This window comes from Artemia sp. Qi Xiang Cuo, chromosome 14, assembly GCF_049724085.1.
Source record: "Artemia sp. Qi Xiang Cuo chromosome 14, ASM4972408v1, whole genome shotgun sequence".
Classification (NCBI taxonomy): domain Eukaryota; kingdom Metazoa; phylum Arthropoda; class Branchiopoda; order Anostraca; family Artemiidae; genus Artemia; species Artemia sp. Qi Xiang Cuo.
The window spans coordinates 5712299-5718298 of record NC_142807.1 but is presented as its reverse complement, the minus strand read 5'-3'; positions in this window follow the sequence as shown (position 1 = coordinate 5718298).

Genomic DNA, 6000 nt, shown 5'->3' with positions numbered 1-6000 from the left:
AAATCATCGGTTTCAGTCAACACACAACAACGAAAGACTAAGAAACCTAGCTCAGAAAAGTCAAAAATAGCAAACTATTCATCCCAAACTATTGGTTTCAGTCAACATTCACCTACGAAATACTAGAAAACCTTAGCTCAGAAAAGTCTGAAATAGCAAACTATACATCCCAAATCATAATTTTCTGACAACGCATACCTATGAAAGGCTAAGAAATCCAGCTCAGAAAAGTCGAAAATAGCAAACTACACATCCCAAATCATAGGTTTCAGACACCACACACCTATGAAAGACTAAGAAATCCAACTCTTTGGCTCTTTGGGAGCCCGGGGGACCTTTGAGGACCATGGGAGGGCATTTGGGACAGTTGGGGGCCGGTGGAGGGCCTTTGGGACCCCGTTGGTCCTTTGGGAGCTCGATGGGGCGTTGGGGGGCCCGGGGATGGCCTTTGGGGGTCTGGGTGGGCCTTTGGGGGCGCCGGTGGCCCTTTGGGAGCTTGGGGGGCCTTTGAGGGTCCGGGGGGACAGTTGGGGGCCTGGGGGACATTTGGGGACCGGTGGAGGGCCTTTGGGAGCTTGGGGGGCTTTTGAGGACCGGGGGCTTCCTTCGGGGTTGGGGTAGGAGGATTGGAACCCTTTGGGGTTGGGTTAGAGGACCTCACAACACTGTTCAAATGAAACTTGTGTATTATAACGACCACAGAGTTTCACCATTAAATTCTCTTCTAAAATCGTTCCTAAAATCATCTTTTAAAATGTCTCTAACCGTTTCGCCGAAATAGTTCCATAACCTGTCTAAAACGATTTCGCCCAAATAATCCCTAAACGTAAATTCAGCGTGTTCCTTTGTTATTGGCATCTCAGCGCTAACGCATTTCAAATTAATATGAAACCTTTTCGCGCGCTAAAACAATTCATCGCTAAGATGCTTCTTGCCTAATTGTTTCCATGGCCTTTGGTTATTAATATCCTTTGGAGTTCGACCAAAAGAGTTGTTTCCGAGGCAAAGACATTAATGACTTGGATCTATTCCTGGAGAATCGTTTCTAGGCGAAAATTTTAAAAGTCTGATAGATGATGTCATTGATTGATTGATCTGTCAAGAAAGGGGAAATTAATTTGTTGTTTCTAAGGAGAATTATTGATTCACGATAGGTGAATTGAGGTCGACAGCACAGGTGTTCCAAGGTCGATGTTGTTGTTGTTGTAAGTGCACGCTCTCAGCGAATGTCAAGGTCGTTGTTGTTGTTGTGAAATTTAGGTCATTGACCCCATTAACCACGTGTTCTCCCTAGGGAGGCTATGCCCTTATTTGGAGCCCCGTCAGTATTCTATGCCCATATAAGGAGCCCCGTCACGAGTAACACCCCCTCCTCTACTGTTATGTGACAGTGCTGTCATATTGGCATTTATACTCTCTCCTCTAAACTGGGGCCATTTGATCAAGACATCCGATCCTTATCCCGGTTTCTTGTTTAGTTCTCAAGGTACTTGGAAGAAGAAGAAGAAAAAGAAGAATCTGGATTTTTCCATTTTTTTTCTTTCTAAAATCAATCCTTTGATTAATTGTCAAATATAGACTACAAACCCTTCAAACAGGGACGTACGCAATGGAGGCTTCGGGTCCCTTCCCCAGCCCTGAAATCCTAAATTTTTCAAATTTTGGGCACTTCTTATTAAACATTATCAAATAAACACTTATCCCCCCCCCCCAAAAAAAAAATCCTGAACGTAGGCTACCTGCCTCAAAATTCCCTATGATCTTAATCATTTTATTATGAAACCATTAATTTCTTTATGTGAAGCAATTCTTCATTGCATCAGTTGCTTCTTATACTGCATCCATATTATCTTTAACAATAGTCGGAATAGCAGTCAAATTATCAGTAGACCCTGGTATAGTTTGGATCCGAACTAGGATAGTTGAAGTGACTACGGTCAATCAACCGTAGTTCTTAGGCCCGAAACAAACTGGGTGTTTTTTAACAAGTGTTTTTTTTTATTGAGCGTTTTTTTTTTACCGAGAGTTTTTTAGAGGCGTATAGGATGGTATTGTGAAATACACGTTGGGCGGTAGAAAAAAAAACCTCAGTAAAACAAATTCCGACGGCAGAAACGCAGCCGTCCACTGTCACTACAATAAACGAATGGTACTCGGTATTTTTTCAAATCGTTTGTGCAAGAAACTCAAAGTTTGTCTACTGACCACTGCTGTTGTGTTTGCATTAAGAAAATGTGTTTACAGAGTATATAATAAAAGAAATGAATTGGAAGTGATAAATGAATTTCTTTCGTGGGAAGGGAGAGGGCCTTAAAAAAATATTAGATAATTTGATTAGGAAGTACCCAGAAATACAGGGAAGTTTGAAGTGTCAAGAGATTGGCCCCAAATTAGCCCCTGTCTTCACCCCCTAAACAAATTCAAGCCTATTTATGATAAATAAAAAAGTGAAGAATAACCTAGTTTATGTGTCCAAAACTGACTAATATTTTAACAAATCTGAATTCATCTACATAAAGATAATTCATACCTTCTGGTTTATTTTTCAACATGTAGGGTGGGAAGACGGGGGGGGGCAAATCAGTCGTTTTTTCAATTATTTTCAATAAAATACAATAAGGCTTTGTTCAATAAACAATATGGAATAATTAGTCCCAAACTTGTACCTGCTCTACAGGCTACTGCTTCCGAAATCCAACTTACCTCAGGAATTACCTTAATTGAAGAAGCAAAGCCGTTTTTTTGCTACGATGGAGGGATCAAAGTGATTCCATCTTGCTTCAGATGCCTCCTGCTTCATTAGATAAATGTCTTGTCTCCATTTAAATTACAAAAGGAATTCATTGCAAAGAAGGATAAGAACTATTAGATTTGACTATCTTTTGTATCCAAGCCACAAAACAAGGATTTTTCTCATTCTTCAATCATTGATTCACATTAACTGTTAATTAAAATTAAATTGTTAGGTCAGACTTCTGATCGACTGGTGTCGCGTCAGTAGAATGTTTACCACCAAGTGTGTAAGCACTAGAGCACTAGACTTGACTTAGGTCTCCTGCCGGGCACTCCTCGGTATAGAGAGTGACTTCTACCTCCTCTATCCACTTCGGTCAATTGCAAGGGTTTGCGCTTCGCTCGGTCTGATGTTTGCCAGCGCTAGGAACTCGGATAAGCTGTCAGACTATCGTTTGTTTGGTCTGCCGCGAAGTCGCTTCCAACCGGCTTTGATAGTGTCAAAGTCAAAGATGGTCTTTGCAGGTAAGAGTGGGGGCATTCGAAGTAGATGTCCAAACCACCGTAAGGTACGCTCGGTTGCTTGGGTAGAAAACCGGGACTGCTTGGTGAGATGAAACAGCTTCTCGGTACTCACGAAGTCAAACCATCGTAGACCGTCTATCCTTCTCAGGCTCTTCGACTGGAGGTGATGGAGTTCGTCCAACGAGTATCAGACGTAGAGTAGCAACGTAAAAAAACGCTCAGTAAAAAAAAACGCTTTGTAAAAAAGAAAAAAAAAAAAAAAAAACGCCAAGTATGTTTTGGGTCATAATGTAATTCAGACAAGGTCTAGAAGTCAAAAGTTTGCTTTTTTGTCAGTATGACAAAATTTTTGAAATAAGAAATATATCCCTTGTCTAAGAGGCCTGCCATCGCCATCTACTGTTATTGCCTTATAATTTTTATATTGATTACAAAAAATATCAGAGGAACTTAAATAAAGTGTTCTTCAAACCTAGGGTTACTTGAGTCAGAAATTCCAAAACCCATAAATAAAATTCTCAGTAATCGCCGCGACTACTCACTGACTCTATTCAGCGACAGCAATTCCGAAGAGTCGACTGGAGGTCGGAGGTAAAACAATCTGAGTTGCTGAGATTGTGAAGGGGTAAAACGCTTGAAGCTGACTGTAGTTCAACAACAGTCAACTAAAGTCCAAGGTCCAAACGCACTCCAAATCGTTGATACTTAAGTTGGTTTTCTTCTGTCTTGAAGGCGTACCGTATCTGAAGATGTATATCAAACGTGTTGATATTTCATCTCCACATAGAAACCAAGAAATTATATTGCAAAAAAAACCGTGGAACTCAAAGACCTTCCCCTCTTTTTACCAGTGAAGATTCCAGGGGGGCAAGGGGGGCTCCCCCCTCCCCTAGCATAGTTTAAAGTAGTGTAATTTACTTAATTAACCCAAGTTTGCGTTAATTAAACTTGCTCCTAACGCAAGTTTATCGGATCAACCTATTTTGCCCCCCCCTAAAATTTTTTATTGGATCAATCTATTTTGCCCCCCCCCCCTAAAAAATATCATGGATCCGCCCCTGCTTTTTACTGGTCTAAAGTTCCGTACAGGTGAACCAATCATGTGAAATCTATGATAACTTTTCGTTTCTTAAACTAGCTTAATTTTCACACAAAATAACCAAAAAATCAATCTAGCTTTAAGAAGGCAGGGCCAGGGGCGTCCCGAAAGGGGGTGCTAGGGGCGCGCCATCCTCCCCCCCCCCAAGTTTTTGGTATTCGGTAAAATTTTCGCCAAAGACAAAAATTTCGGCAGAAATTTTGCAAAATCAGCAAAAATTTAGCCAAATCCTTGATTTCTGCAGAAAATTTGGCATAAATCAGGTAGCGATTCGGTAAAAATTTACGAAGATCGCCCCCCCCCCCAATAAAATGAGCCTCGGGACGCCGCTGGACAGGGCTACTGGCTTCCAATTTTGCCATACCCTTAAGGAATAGTTTGATTGCTAAGGAACAGATACGTGGCAGATATAACCCAATGAAATCGAAACGCATTTCTAACAAGAATTTGTATATAATAACATCTCCTTTTCTCTTTTATTTTTCCCTTTCCTGCTTTGAGGAAGGTAAACCCAAGGTGCTTTGAGGAAGGTAAACCCAAGGTATTGACAGTTGCTTTTCAGGTGACTTCAAGGTGTACGAAATTCTTCGTTTTAAAAGTGGTTATTATCAACTGTAAAATACACCCAGACGACATTTTCAACTTTCAGTGCTTCTATAAAATGTATTATAGAATAGTTATTGACACAATTCTTATAAAAAAAATAACATAATATTTAAAATAACTTCAGATTAGAAATGTTATTAAAATGGTTATTTAACAACAAAATTGTGATAAATAAATATAGTATGAACAAGTTTTTTTTATACCAAAAAAAAAACAGTCTATCAGACGATAGGCGTAAAAAGGTAAATAACCGTATATCGTATGTTTTATTTGTGGGTAATGGGGTAAAAATATTTTGGCCCTACCTCAAAAACAAAATTTTATGTCTTGCTACCTTCTCCTCCCAAGCTTAAACAACTCAGGGGCAGATCCAGGATTTTTTTAGGGGGGGGGGCAAAATAGGTTGATCCGATAAAATTGCATTAGGAGCAAGTTTAATTAACGCAAACTTGGGTTAATTAAGTAAATTACACTACTTTAGACTACGTTAGGGGGGGCGCCCCCCTCACCCCCTGGATCCACCAGTGATACAACTCATGAAAGTTTCAACTCTATCTTCCAGCCATGAGATAAAGAAGGGTTGATTTATCAAGATATTTGATTCTAAAAATAATTTCCAGGGGAATTGCCAGCGGATTGTTTTTTGGGTTCCCATTTGACTGACATTATTTTAAAAAGTAAACTCTACAAAAAACATAACCCTGTGGCGCTTTCTAGGGGCTTTAATGAAAAAAAAGAAGGTTGAGATGGCTAGGACAAATTTCGACATTGAAGTATCTCAGAATGACGAAGATTGTCCTTTTTGGCCATCCAGCCATCCATACTGGGCCGACGAAAAGTAGGTCAACCCTGAATGGTAAGGGAAGGCGTCATAAGGAAGGAGTTAAAGCAACTCGGAACTCTTTGGGAGGGTGTAAAGAGGGAAGTTTTGGATGGATTGAGATGAAGACCCAGCAGCTGTGTTGGTCTCAAACGGCTTTGTGTTGCAGTGAGTTGAGAGTGCTTAAATGAGAGTTGAGTAAGTGTTTGAGAGTGAG